This window comes from Papilio machaon, chromosome 27, assembly GCF_912999745.1.
Source record: "Papilio machaon chromosome 27, ilPapMach1.1, whole genome shotgun sequence".
Classification (NCBI taxonomy): Eukaryota; Metazoa; Arthropoda; class Insecta; order Lepidoptera; family Papilionidae; genus Papilio; species Papilio machaon.
In genome coordinates this window covers 1,461,369-1,476,806 of record NC_060012.1, presented here as the reverse complement: position 1 = coordinate 1,476,806, position 15,438 = coordinate 1,461,369, and the positions used below count along the sequence as shown (strand labels likewise).

At 32.4% G+C, this 15,438-nt stretch overlaps 3 long non-coding RNA genes across 3 annotated transcripts; all 3 read left to right on the top strand.

Moving 5' to 3' along the window:
* The first annotated feature begins 4,822 nt into the window (after positions 1-4,822).
* Positions 4,823-6,630, top strand: LOC106708112. The gene is made up of 4 exons (XR_001356879.2): positions 4,823-4,850; positions 5,150-5,214; positions 6,116-6,190; positions 6,552-6,630. It is a non-coding gene; the product is annotated as an uncharacterized LOC106708112 (long non-coding RNA).
* Positions 6,631-10,595: 3,965 nt separating this feature from the next.
* Positions 10,596-11,563, top strand: LOC123720936. The gene is made up of 3 exons (XR_006756522.1): positions 10,596-10,660; positions 11,097-11,153; positions 11,514-11,563. It is a non-coding gene; the product is annotated as an uncharacterized LOC123720936 (long non-coding RNA).
* LOC106708108 lies at positions 11,562-14,488 on the top strand. The gene is made up of 7 exons (XR_006756521.1): positions 11,562-11,576; positions 11,711-11,722; positions 12,183-12,245; positions 12,382-12,396; positions 13,141-13,164; positions 13,624-13,726; positions 14,411-14,488. It is a non-coding gene; the product is annotated as an uncharacterized LOC106708108 (long non-coding RNA).
* The last annotated feature ends 950 nt before the right edge of the window (positions 14,489-15,438 follow it).

Genomic DNA, 15,438 nt, shown 5'->3' with positions numbered 1-15,438 from the left:
AATTCCTTCAATGTTGTCGTTTATAATACGTAATAACAGTTATTTACATTTCGAAAATCGAATCTAGATTAGACGTCAAACTTGTATGAAATACTATATCTATCGGTCAATTCTTATCAACCATATTTTATAAACATTTAATTTCTCACCTGAAAACTAATAGTTAAACAGCATAATAAAATAATTATTATTGTTAAACGCATCACACAACTTCTCTCGTAAAATCAAAACTGACTTTTAAGTAAAAAATTAAATAAAAAAAAAAACTTTAATCAGTTAATTATTACCACTATAATTAGGATTTGTTGAACGCCGATTAAAATTACACGCAGATTATTTTCAATTATAAGTGACAAAAGAAATCGGAAACAAAATGTACTTGTAAAATTGATTCAGTTAATTTAGGCAATATTTCAGGCATAAAACGGTTTTTTACAGAACAACTGAAGAACATATACATACATACATATTTACATAATTACTTACGTATATACAAAAACAAAACGAAGAAAAATTCTTAAAAGAAATTTCTTACGGTGAAGGAAAACACCGTGATGCAACCTGCACATATCTGAGAAGAAATTCAATGATATGTGTGAAGTCAATCAACCCCCACTTGGCCAGCGTGGTTGACTATGGCCTAGTCACCTCTAACTTGGGTATGCTCCGAGCCCCTCAGTGGGGACGTATAGTGAGCTTATAATGGCACAAAAACAAAACCTGTTCCAATCATGTAAAAAAAGAATGTGGTTAGTTCATACATGTTCCCACTCTCCGGGTTCGGAGTCTAGGCAAGTTAAGTTTGACAACGCCTTAGTTAACTGGTCATGAATGTTGGAGATAAACAGAATATATTAAATCCGAAACATACAGTGTTATATTTCTTAAACTCTAAATAAAGACAGATAAAAATGAAACCACAGAGATATTCACACAAGAGCTACTTTTCATTTTATAATTCCTTAGAAGCATGGGTTTTCATGCAGAAACAGACGTACGAAAAAACGTAATTTCTCCCTTTATGTTGAAAAAACAGACATATCTCTTTTATATAGATATTTACGATATTTTATATTATTTATATTTATATAAAAAAGTACTAGACCACACACTCTTTCAGTTTTTAAGGACTATTAGACAGGATGTTTCTAAGAGACGGACCAAAGCTTTGTGGGGATAGAGCACCTCAACATTTTTTATTATTTGATTTATTTTGATTTAGTAAAACATCAATAACTTTAAATTTTTTAATAATATTTATGTACCTTTCAGTGTTATTTTTACGTTGTTAAAATAAAAAATAATCCTAATTTCTAACTACATTTGTTCAATTAATAAACATTTGTATTTAATTAATGTCGAAATTAAAAACACGGAAAATTAATTAAAAACACAAAAAATTTGCTACGCTTTTTTTGTATTTTTTTTTGCGTTTTTTCATTTCTTTTACTCACTTGTACTACTTGAAAGTGTAGAGAAAATTGTACGTAGTATTTTGTTGCTAAGTTTATTTTTTTGTTCGTTTTTCAGCCAGTTATTAATGAATACCATCAAAGAATAAAAAAAAAAAATATTTTCAGAATCAAACACCATGTACACTTTATTTTTACTTTTTGGACTTATTTACGTCTCAGCTTTTCCTGTAGAAGTAAGTTAAAGTCAATGTTCATACAATGTTCGTATGTTTATCCCCAATGCGATCTTAAACCATTGGACAGACAATTTTATGCTCTGAAATCGTTTCGTATTAATGTTTTCAGCCACCAAGAAATAGTACGGAATGTGTTAAGGGGATTGGCAAAGGATCTTGTTTGATTGATAACACGAGAAAAAAGGTACTTATCTAAAGAAATACGACTATTATTTATTATATTCGTAAAGACGTGACGTACAGTCGCCTTTATATGTGGTGATCCTGTTACAGAACAATGGCCTTGCATCTCGCTACTAACATTAACTCGAGAGGGATTCTCTTCTTGCAAATAAAATATTACAACACTATTGACGTTTTAGAATATTGTTTAATATAAAATACGCTATTGTTACAACAATTATCGACCTTTATAAGGCGTAAAGAACGTCCAAACGATTATTTTTGTTAGACCACCGCGAATGACGGCGACTGTACTAACTTAGACTGCTTAGACTTAACTTAGACTGCAGACTGCTTTACAATTAAAAATAGTTACAGTAGTTAATACATTGCTGTCAATTTCCATGTCCTTTACGAGATTTTTTTAGGAATATATAAAAAATAATAATCTTGAAATATATTTCTATGTCAAGCTTAAAGTTAAAAAAAGAATACTTAAATCTATATAGAATTCGTCGAATAATTATTACGTACACAATTATTTTCTACTGTGGGTTATCGTTCCAACGATTGAGGAAAAATTGTGACTCCGATATTTTTGTTTATACAGAATTTCAAAATTCAAGTTGAACCAGGCGTAAGACAAAACAACGGTGGAAATAATAAAGAAAAAAGCAAGATCAATGTTCATAAAAAAAAGAAATTATTCTTACCTGCACTTATTTTGAGAGGTTCTCTAATATTAGTACGTTCACTTACATTTACTACTTTATTACATATAGATTTATAATTAGTATTGAGGGGGGTGAATCGTTTTCTTTTATTAGATATCGTCCTAGTATTTATAATATCTTTGAAAAATATCTTAACGGGTCTGTACTTCGTGTTAGATTTAGCAGGGCGTCAAGGGTTGCGGGAAGAAGATACTGCGCACCGCGCAGTTCATGTTCAACCACCAAGATATTTAAAAAATACTATACGTACTTTATGGAAGGCAAAATACGCGCTTTTCCGGTTCTTGTTCTTTAAGGGAATAGTGCACTTCTCAGGTAAAAGGCGGGCAATTCCTCTAGTGTTGTGTATGTTCATGGACTTCGGATCTATTAAAATTAGTTGACGCACGCTCTTTTGACCTATTCTCCCATAAAAAACATAACTTACTTTACTATGAAAAAATTGTCTGCCTTTTTCACAAAAATCCGTTATTTTTCAACAGATTGACTTTTTGGTATGTATATGCAAGCTTATATTCCTTGATACTCGTAATTGTAGTGACAACTATTTTCAATTAATTTTATACCAACAGTGCCTTTTACTGCGGTTACTTTTTTTTAATAATTGCTTAATGTCGAAAATCTTTTGTTTAATTTAGACTTAGAGCGATTCGTAAGTAATCATAGATTTATTTATGTTCTTTTATACAACAATATCACTTATTTACTATAGTTATCACCAGCGACTCCGTCCGGGCGGAAATAAAAAAACTTAATTAGTAGCCTATATGTTCTTACTGGCTCTGTTTTATATCTATGCCAATTTTCATCGAGATCCATTGATTCACCCTGGAGATACCTTCGAACAAACATCCATCCATCTAAATTTTCGCATTTATAATATTAGTATAGCATTTCATACCATTTCCTTAAGGTAGGCAACTCATCTGCAGTTCCTCTGGTGTTGCGGATGTCCATGGTTGTCAGTGTTCCCGCCGCTAGTTTGCCCCTTCTCTTATAACAAAAAATAAAATATTAGTATGATAGTATGACTAAGTATAAGCTACTACTTAATATTGTTAAGTAATGAACTAAGTTGATGTTAAGTAAACACTTAACATGATTTCAAATATTTATTTTTTAGTAGCCAACACTATATTCAACTTAATTTTTAAATAAAATGTCTTTTATTTCAGCTTTTCTTATAAATAAAATTTGATGCTTTATTTGATGTTTTCAATATATTTTAAAACCTCACACAAGTTTATAAAATCGAGATATTTTCTAGTGATATCAATTGACATTGACAATAATAAAAATTACATAAATAATTAAAAAAAACAGTCGAATTGACAACCTCCATCTTTTTGAAATCGGCTAATAAAATCAACGTTATTTTTAATTAAAGTAAATCTTCGAAACTCATCTCCTAAAGGTCTTAGTGAGGGTTAATGGAAAGATGTTATCCCTTAAGCAGAAATACTTGACAATTTATAAAAACAAATTGCAATACAAAGAACGGGACTTTCCTATTTCTGGTTATCTAAAAATTATTATTCACGTGAATGAAGTTGCGATCGCTGACCATTAAAATCTACGACTTTTGTACCTATGTAAACCGTAATTACTCAGAAACGGTGCAAGTTTCTCGTAAAAAAGTACGTAGAGATTTTTATATGTTACTAACTGTAGCCCGCAACTCCGACCGAGAGCATGTTAAAAAAAAAGTTAATATGGGTATGAAAAATAGATAGTAACCGATTCTCCTACTGAATATGCATATAAAATGTCAGAAAAATCTGTCAAGCCGTAAATACGTAACTAACATTGTGATTCGAGAATTTTTATTTAAATATATATACATAGTTACACTATTTATAACTCAAGATAGGTTGAACTGATTTAGCTGAAAATTGATGGGATGGTAGCTTAGAACTAGGAGACGGACATAGGAACTTTTTTATCTTGTGTGCATTTTTTTTATTCCGCGCGGACGCAGTCGCGGGTAAAAGCTAGTATTATTTAAATTAAACGATTAAATACTGCGAAACGTTTTGCTTCACACGAGGTTTAATTTAATTTAAAATACATTAAACATGTCTATTAAGTTAACTTCAATAAACACTATTTTTATTTAACTACATTTATCCAATTAATAAACTAAGTATGATATTGATATCGTAAATTAAAACAAAGTCAAAGCTAATTAATAATTAGAAAACCAAATTAATTTGTTTCGCATTTGTCGTTGTATTGGAAGTATATTTTACGTATTTCATACTTAAATAATTACCTGAAAGTATTCGACGTGGAGAAAATTTAAAGTTAGTATTTAAATAGTTTGATAGTATTTTTGGTAACTTAATTTCATTTATTTTTTACCCGTCTTTAAAGTAATAAGATTTAATGTAGGCTATAAAGATAGAGGAAGACCAAAGAAAGCATGCATGGATTATGTGAAAGATAATATGCGTAAGAAGGGATTGAATTCAGATATGACGGCTGATATAGATGTATGGAGGAGTTGTACATATTGTGCCGACCCTCAATAGGGATGCCCGTCTTTTAGTGAAAGTTAATCAATACAGTTAAGGAATAAAAAATGTGACCCTTTTATTTTCAGAATCAACTATGAACATTTTATTGCTAATATTTGGTTTCATTTGCACTTCAGCTTTGCTTTTAGAAGTAAGTTTTTTTTTACAATTACTAATTTTTAAAAGTTAAAAATCTACAATAAATAATAGTATAAACGTCTACATATAAATAATAGGCAATGTCAGTTTGTCCGTTATGCATTCTGAAACTTAGTAGTATGCTGACTGTTTTATGAAATATTTTTAGGATGTTCTGAAGATTCCAGATAATATTTATGCCCTAAAAATCTAATAAATAATTGTGTTGAAATATGTATCAGGTTTATAAAATCTTTTTACTAATATTTTAACATTATTTTATTGACTTTTACTGAGATGGATCTAATAACTTAATTATTTAGTCTTTCCTTATGCGCCACGTTCCATCCTCTTTTTGCACTGGCCCTAATTTTTTTTTTTAATTTAATAAATACTGAGATCGAAAAACTGGTAACCGAGCCCAATATCATTGGCGAGATAAAAGCGGAACGACTCCGCTGGCTCGGCCACTTAGAAAGAATGGATGATGTTCGTGGTGTTAAACGCGCATACATGGGACGACCGAGTGATCGACGTCCAGTTGGCCGGTCCAGGTATTGCTGGATGGATGAGGTAGATAGGGATCTTCGGGACCTGCAGGTCCGAGACTGGGTCGGAACGACGCGGGATCGGAGAAAGTGGAGACTTTTGGTGTCGGATGCCAAGGCCCACTTCGGGTTAGCGTTACCCTAGCTAGTTAGTCATTTAGTCTTTTAGTTTTAATTCGACTTCGGTATAATATTGTTTTGACTGATAAAATATAAATCACAAACAACACTAGATCATATTTATAATAATGATAGATTATTTGTGAATTAATTTTCAAGTGAATACAAAAAAAAAATTACAACAAACAAACAAATATTTTACTTCTACTATTAACAAAATAATTTTGAAATGACAAATGTTTTCAGCCACCAAAAAAAGATACGGAATGTGTTAAGGGAACGAGTAAACAATTATGTTTGAAGGAAAACTTCAGGAAGAGGGTAATTAAATTATTATTAATATTTTTCTGTAACTGGAACACCGCGAACGACGGCAACTGTACTTATTTAATTCCAGCTATAGTAGCTAATTCATTGATATGATATCTTTTACTAAAGTAATTTATTTAAAAATACTTGGTAAAAAAGCAAGACTAAAACTAATATAAAGTTAATGTTGTAAACTAATGTTTCAATAGCTGACTTAAGTACAATTCACAAACAAGCGTAATGATAAAACAATAATTCTGAAAACATTATAAAATTCTTATGAATTTCATGTTAACTATTGCAAATTATTCAGACTGTTAATAAGTTAAGTCCAAACTGAAAACAATTGAGTCTGATTTTTTTGTTTCTACAGAATATCAAAATGCAAATAGAACCAGATTTGCGGCAGGACAAAGGTGAAAGTTACGCAGGAAATATCAAAACCAATTCTTTAAAAAAAAAGAAAATGAGACGAATAAAACCACCAAAACCACCAAAACCAACAAAACCAAAACCACCAAGACCAACAATACCAAAACTACCAGAATCACCAGAAACAGAATCTGATGAAGTAGTACGTACTTACTGTACTGTGTACTGTTGCCTGTTTAGAATTACTCCTGTCGCATATTGATAGTTCGTAATACATAAAGATTTTTTTTAAATTAATTCATACACTTCTTCACTCCATTAACTGTGTCAAATGAGTTCATCAGCTCGCCTAATTTTCTTAGAACATAATAACAAACATGAGAGCTTAAACCCATTTCATGGATTTTACCTTCTTAGCGTAAACTTAAGCGAAATACTGGGTTTCTGCAAGAGAGCGTACTCCTCTAAAAGTCCGGAAACGCATCTGCAGTTCCTCTAGTGTTTCGGATGTCCATGACTACTCTGTATCGAATTTTTAAAAAAAACTTACCCAACTGGGTACCCTATTCCAGGCAGAAATCTATCTCTGTGCCGAACTTCAATTAAGTTTATCCGTTTAACCGTTTTCAAGATTCACCCATCTTCTGTCCATTCTTCTAATATTTCACATTTATAAACTTAAAGTAATATAATATTGGTAAGATTGATGAATCCATAATTTTCTTTACTAAAATTGTTTATTTCTCAACAGATAAAAGTAAGATTTTACGTAAGTATTGTTTACTTTAGTTGAAATAATTTTATACATACATCATCACCAACCTGCCCTTATCCCTATTGAGGGTCAGCACAGTATGTACTACTCCTCCATAAATCTCTATCAGCCGTCATATCTGAATTTACCCCCTTCTTACACATATCCTCTTTCACACAATCCATACATATACTTTCTTTGGTCTTCCTCTACCTTTATAGCCATCCACATTCAATGTCATTACTTTTTTGTTTATATGATTATCATCCCTCCACATAACATAATACATAAATATAATTTATATATTCCTTTTTTCGTATTATATTTTTTTAAATCTTAAGAAACAGTTTTATTACTTTTTTAGCCTAATGAGTAAGTAAAAATAAATATATATTTTTTATTTATATAATAATATAACACGGCCCGCGCTAACGTTTCTCGGGCTACTGCCGACGAGAACCGGACCAAACTTGTGTCTGAACTGGAGACCCTACTGGGTGAAGTTTCGGATTGGGGTCGACGAAATCTCGTTGATTTCAATCCCAAAAAGACACAAGTATGCGCCATTACCGCTAAAAAACAACCCTTTGTCGTGGATCTTCGTTTCGTGGGCACTCCCCTGGTTGCCTCAGCCAGTATCAGTATTCTCGGCGTTGACATATCGAACGACGTTCAGTTTCGCGGTCATTTGGAAGACAAGGCCAAGCTGGCCTCCAAAAAACTGGGTGTGCTCGGTAGAGCGAAGCAGTATTTCCTACCGGGCCATCGCCTTCAGCTCTATAAGGCGCAAGTTCGGCCCCACATGGAATACTGCTCGCATCTCTGGGCGGGAGCACCCCAGTACCAGCTTCTTCCATTTGACCGCATACAACGGAGAGCGGTTCGAATCGTCAACGACCGAGTTCTTACTGATCGGCTCGACACTCTGGCGTTGCGGAGGGACGTTAGTTCCCTCTGCATTTTCTACCGTATTTACCACGGGGAGTGCTCAGAAGAGTTGTTTGGAACAATTCCTGCCGCCGAGTTCCGTCATCGGACGACCCGACAGACCGCCAAGTTCCATCCACACCACCTCGATGGCTGGCAATCCACAACCGTGCGGTTTTCGCGTAGCTTTCTACCGCGTACCGCCGCGTTGTGGAATAGTCTGTCCTCGGCGGTATTTCCAAACCGCTACGACTTAGGGTCCTTCAAGAAGCGAGCGTATCATCTTCTCAAAGGCCGGCAACGCATTTGCGATTCCTCTGGTATTGCAGATGTCCATGGGCGTCGATGAACACCTTGGTGTTCCCGCTGCTCGTTTGCCCCCTTCTCTTATAAAAAAAAAAAAAAAAAAACTTATTCCTCATGAAAAAATTTTTTTATAAACCAACTATTGCTCCTACTAAATATCAAGGACAAAAACCTAAGTTGATGTTAAGTAAACACTCCGTGTGATTTGTTAACCACTTCTTATAACTTGTGCCATTTACTTTTCTTAAATCTTTTCATTATGCCGGCCATTGTGCGAATTGACAACTTTACAGGAGAGGGTCTCAAAATTTCATCCATATAGGAAAATAGGCTGCATAAGCCATTTTACTTCAGTAAAAAAATAACATGTACACTTCTAAATGTCTATTTTGTTTAGTGCATGTTGTTAACTAAATTAAGAGGTAACTTTTACTTTGGCCCTTATACGTAGAACCCATCGATACCCACTACTTCCCATTGATTAATCTGTTATTTGTTAGACATCTTTATTTCTGACTAGCGATCACCAGAGACTTCGTCACTGCAATAAATTAATACTTACGCGTGCATTAACTATCTTCCCGTCAAAATCGGTCCCAAAATTACCCAGAACAAACGCGGCCTTGCACAGCAAAACTTTAAAAAATGACCGAAAATTACATACAGACACTTAAGTTTTATTAATATATATAGATGACAATATTCAGTACAAGACAATATATGTCACTGTAAAAGCATGAATTCTGGTAAAACATAAAAATTGAAAACTAGTTGCGGTAAAAGTCCGAAAACTGTTTAAAGCCGAACCATAATAAGTGAGAGCCCAAGCAACAGCGACATTTTTCTGCCTTATAGAGGTTTCTGTCTAGACCGAGTTTCTCGCTTTCTCATCCGTCGGTATCGAACTATAACTTTCGCTTATAAAGGTTTTTTTAATCTTTGGTTTAAAAGGTTTAAACAGTAAGAAAAATTTTAATCTTACTAATATTATAAATGCGAAAGTTTGGATGAATCGATGGATGTTTGTTAGAAGGTATCTGCAGAACGGCTTCATGGGTCTGGCTGAACATAAGCTACTAATTAAGTTTTTTTTTTAATTTCACGCGGACGAAGTTTCGAGCGACCTCTATTAAATATATATTTCTGGCAAAGAAATACATTAATTCGAATGTTTTATATTTCAGCTATTATTAATAATAAAGTTGATACTTGAAACGATTTCTTTTTATTTAATAACCTTAACTATTTTTTGTATTAAACTGTTTCATTTAACTTGTTCTGTTAATTAGAATCAGATTTAGTAACTCATATTTGACCCACTTCCTCTTCTTCGACATCCCTTTATGTAAATAGAGATGTGGAATTGTACAGGGAATGTAAATGAATAGAACATATTCATTCCTAATTTATACTCTTCTCTGACCATTTTAATGTGCTATTGATATTTTTAACATCCTTTAAATACAGTTGAGGACGTTAATTTCCTACCCATTTCGGTGAAATATAATTTTACGCTCCAAATTAAATAAGGTTGAACTTATAGCAACACAGCTCACAGCTCTTATCCTAACAGTTTGCAGATCGATATTTGATCTTCAGTGATAAGCGTATTTAATTCTTTGAATTTAAAATCTTACTAATATTATAAATGCGATGCATGTAAACTATGAATGTATGGATGGATATTTGTTTGAAGGTATCTCCAGAACGGCGAAAGGTATTTACTAAATACTTAGAAATACCTATAGAATAGAAAATAGTCTGGAAGTACACATAGGCTAGTAATTATGTATTTTTTTGAATTCCGCGCGGAAGGAGACGCGTGCAACAACTAGTTTTACTATTAAATATAAATTTCACGTACTATTTACAATATTTTACTAACAATATTACAATATTTTATTACTTTTTACGATAACGTTCTTATTAATAGCATAAAATCGTTGAAATACAAGTAATTGACCCTAATAACAAAGTTCAGAATTTTATTGAAGCGTAAAATTGTTTTCTAAGAGATTTCAATATAAACAATTGGCCCGAGTTAGAATTTATCAGTGTACAACTTTATAATGAAGCTACTAATACTATTGTGTACTTTGCTCCCTCTGATTCATGGAAAAGCGGTAAATATAATATTTTCTAATATTTAAATATTATAAGGAGCTATTATGGCGAAGTTGGTTAAGTATAATCATCATCATCAGCTCACTATACGTCCCCACTGATGGGCTCGGAGTCTGCCCCAAGTTAGTGGTGACTAGGCCATAGTCAACCACGCTAACCCAGTGCGGGTTGGTTGACTTCACACAGATCTTAGAATTTCTTCTCGCGATAGAGGAAAACATCGTGATGCAACCTGCACATATCTAAGATATTTCACATATCAACTGGGCCAGCGTGGTTGACTATGGTCGGCCTAACTTTGGTTAGGCTACGAGTCCTTCTCCCACGATTAGGTAGATTATGAAACTTTAATATCGGTTCACTAATTTATAATAGAATCTAGTGGACAAATGAGCGCTTCTTCTTTTTCTTTACTTTGTTAAAATTGATCTTCAGCTCCAAGACGAAGACCCTCCAGAAGGTCGATTGCTTCGGGAAAAACGTGCGCCCCAAGTAAGTATATAAAACTTTTCTTTTAAACAGTTTTAGAGTACAATCCGCAGTGACAACTGCTCTAATGTCAATATTTTGAAGTAATTCCATTCCTGATGAGTATGTGTACCGAAGGTCCAAGTCTAAAGTCTAGTCTTAGCCTCTCCCATTATTTACTTATAGGGAAAGATGGGTAGAGAAATTGGATTTGGCGGGAGGGGAGACGTGTATAAAATATCGTACTTCTATACGTTCCCTTCTTTATTTGTGTCCATATCTTCTGTGACTTCATTTATTTAGCGAAGTGATCCATCATAGACATTTTAGACAATTCTCTTTTGTTATGTAACTTTTCATATAGCTTTTTTTACCATTTAACAGCTATTGTGGCCTCCGCATTCATCATCATCGGACCTTTCCGATTTAGGTGATGATTTGGATGACGTAAGTTAAAATTATGATTAAAACATAACGAAGGTTGTTTTTTTTATTAAAACAAATGCAAATAAAATGAGTGATATTAAAAAAAAAGTTAAAGCTTTTAAAGTAAAATATTTTAATAAAAAAATGTTTTTCAGCATCATCTCAATGTAAGTTTTTACAATTATAAAAAAATTTTTAGACAATATAACACTTGAAAGCATTTAACTGTTGGTGACATCTATGACCTTTAAAATACAACTAAGAGCGCCTTGTTTTCCTTAGACTAGTAATTTTATTAATTACTAGCGGTTGCCCGCGGTTTCATGAGCGCAGAATTAAAATAAATTACCGCGTGCATCAAGTATCTTCCCGTCAGAGTGCAGTCAAAATCGATTTACCCGGAACAAACGCGGCCTTACAGACAAGCATACAGACAGACAGATAAAACATTTTGCGATTTGGCGGGGAAAATATAGTTTTTATAAATGTCCCCTTTTATTTGTGTTTGTGTGTCCTCTGTGACTTCGATAATTTAGCGAAATGATCGATAGGCATTTTAGACAATTCGCTTAAGTTATGTACCTTTTTTATTAACTTTTTATTTAACTTTTTTTCAACATTTACCAGGTATTGTGGCCTCCGCATTTATCATCATCCGACCATTCAGATTTAAATGACGATTTGGATGACGTAAGTAAAAAATACTATTAAAGCGAAAATTGTTTTTTTTATTTATTTTAAACCAATGCAAATTAAATTATTAATAATAAATATATTTTAGTTAATACTATTAAAGTTAAGTAGTTAAATAATGAATGTTTTTCAGGGAAATCATCTTAGTGTAAGTTTTTAATTCAATTTAACTGTTGATGACATCTAAGACCTTTAAAATACAATACAACTAAGAGCGCCTTATTTTCCTTACACTACTAATTTTATTACTAGCGGTTGCCCGCGACTTCATCAGCCCAGAATTAAAATAAAAAGTCAAAGTGCCGTCAAAATCGATCCAACCGTTCCAGAGATTAACCAGAACACGGCCTTGCGGACAAACATACAATCAGACAGACAAAAATTTTAAAATGTGATTTTTCCTTGCGAAATATACATATATTTTAATTCGATGTAACGTACAGTCACTCCAATTTTATTAATAAGTATAAATATATCTTATATATAAAACTAGCTTTTTCCCGCGACTCCGTCCGCGCAGAATAAAAAAAAAAAGAAAACGGGGTAAAAATTATCCTATGTCCTATTCCTGGTTCTAAGCTACCTGCCCACCAATTTTCAGTCAAATCGATTCAGCCGTTCTTGAGTTATAAATAGTGTAACTAACACGACTTTCTTTTATATATATAGATATATAGACATAAAAAATGTCACAATGTTAGTTACCATACTCCTCGGAAACGTCTTGACAGATTTTTATGACATTTTATATGCATATTAAGTATGTTTGTGAATCGGTTACTATCTATTTTTCATATCCCATATTAAGTTTTTTTTTTCCTCCGAACGCAAGGAGATATGCTTCATCTGTCAAATTAAAGCCTAGTTTATTTATTTTATTATAAACTTTCAGACCTACAATGGATTACTTAGTGCCGTAAGTACACGCTTTTGAATGACTGTTTAATAACTTGACTGTAATAGAATTAATTGCCTTTTATATAAATTTACTTTAAAACCTAAAAATACGTAAAGATTCGTGATTTAAACCTAAAGTTAAATTGTTTTTAAAAGATTATTTTTCTATAATTGTGATTTTGGTTCTGTCGTAGTATTTAGGAAAGATTTTTAGACAAGTAAAGATTGTGATGTACTTCGGAAAAGAGTTACACATAATGTTGAATCCTTCAGTTAAATTATTGCGTAATTAATAATTATTGAAAGACAACTAACCGTAACTATTTACCGCAGGTTTCTGAGACCAAAATATCTGTATAAAACATATCAACCAAAATCTTTGAGAAAATATATATAACACACTTTAAACGGGAATTTCGGTCTCAGAAAACAACGGTAAACCTTTAATTAATTTAAAAAAACTACTTTATTTTTTCAGAAGGCGAGAAAAAATCATCGTCTGTTTTCCAGTGGATGTATATTCATATGTCAAGTGATAACTGTACCACCACATTTACTGTCAAATTAAAAAAACATACAATGTGAGTATAATTTTACTAAAATCACTAACCTGATGAGATTTCTATGACCAATATCTCCGTATAAAATATATTGTTATCTCTGTTTTGTCAAAGATAATGACAGGGATGACGATATGTTTTATACAGAGATTTAATCTCAGGAACTCACGGTAAAACAATTGAATAAATATACTTTAAAGTCAAACAAAGTTAGAGATTTGACTCCTAAACTTGGTTGATCTGTGCGTCAAGTTACAACCGCAATAATTATACTAAAAAAACGACTATTAAGTAAGTTTTTTATTACAACAAGATCCTCAAACAAAGTTATGAATCATTCATCATCAGCTCACTATACATCCCCACTGAGGGGTTCGGAGCCTACCCTAAGTTAGAGGTGACTAGGCCATAGTCAACCACGCTGGCCAAGTGCGTGTTGGTTGACTTCACACATATCATTGAATATCTTCTCAGATATGTGCAGGTTTCATCACAATGTTTTCCTTCACCGTAAGAACGTCGAATAAATGTACATATTTAAATCGAAAAACACATTGGTACATGGCGGAATTCGAATCCAAAACCTGCAGATTGAAAGTTAAGTGCTTAACCGAAATTATAAATAAGCGTCAGATATCTATATATTTATTATAAATGGCTTTAATTTATCTTTTTCTATTTAACGAAATATACGTTTATTTTCAGATCCACTACAAAAATAGAAGAGACAAAGTTGTAATGCTTTTAAGAATTCAATATCAATAAAAGAAAATTTTATTTGAATTAACATTTGTTTTAACTTTACTAAATTCCATCAAATCTAGTCAATATATACATTAGTTATTTTTAACATTCAAAAAGAAGGAGGTTCTCAGTTCGTTTGTATGTAATCTATATATATAAAAAGAAAGTCGTGTTAGTTACACTATTTATAACTCAAGAACGGCTTAATCGATTTGACTGAAAATTGGTGGGCAGGTAGCTTAGAACCAGGAAACGGACATATTTTTACCCCGTATTCTATTTTTTATTCCGCGCGGACGGAGTTGCGGGTAAAAGCTAGTTTTTATTAAAGTATAACTATAGTGTGTCTAAGGATGATTAGTTCGACAATTCACTAGAGATAGGTTGATTAAAATCTTACTCTTACTAATATTATAAATGCGAATGTTTAGATGGATGGATGTTTGAAGGTATCTCTGGAACGGCTCAACGTATCTTGATGAAATTTGGCACAAATGTAGAACATAGTCTGGAAGAACATATAGATTACTTATTACGTTTTATTTCGCGCCGTCGGAGTCGCAGGCGATAGCTAGTCGGTTATAAATCTTTTTGATTTTCGATTTTTGTTCTCATAGAACTTGCAATCGACAATTTCGATTAGTATTTTTAATTTACAATATAAATAAAATTGTTAACAATAAAGAAATAAAACATTAAACCAAAAGGTGTTGATAAACAAAAAATAAATGTATTTAATGTTTTTTTTTAAGTTAATTGTAAGAAATTCGCAAAGTAATAAAATACCTAAGTTATAGTACTTATTTGTTCGATTCATTTTATTACGAGACCGATGTTGAGGGTTGTTTATTATGCACGTAAGGTCCGACACAATGACAACCGTTTATTAAGTACAACATTAAAGATGATACAAAATTATTTATGGTACTTCATGACACTTTATGTCAATATTCTCGCAATCTTTTATCTCTTTCGGCATTATATAACTA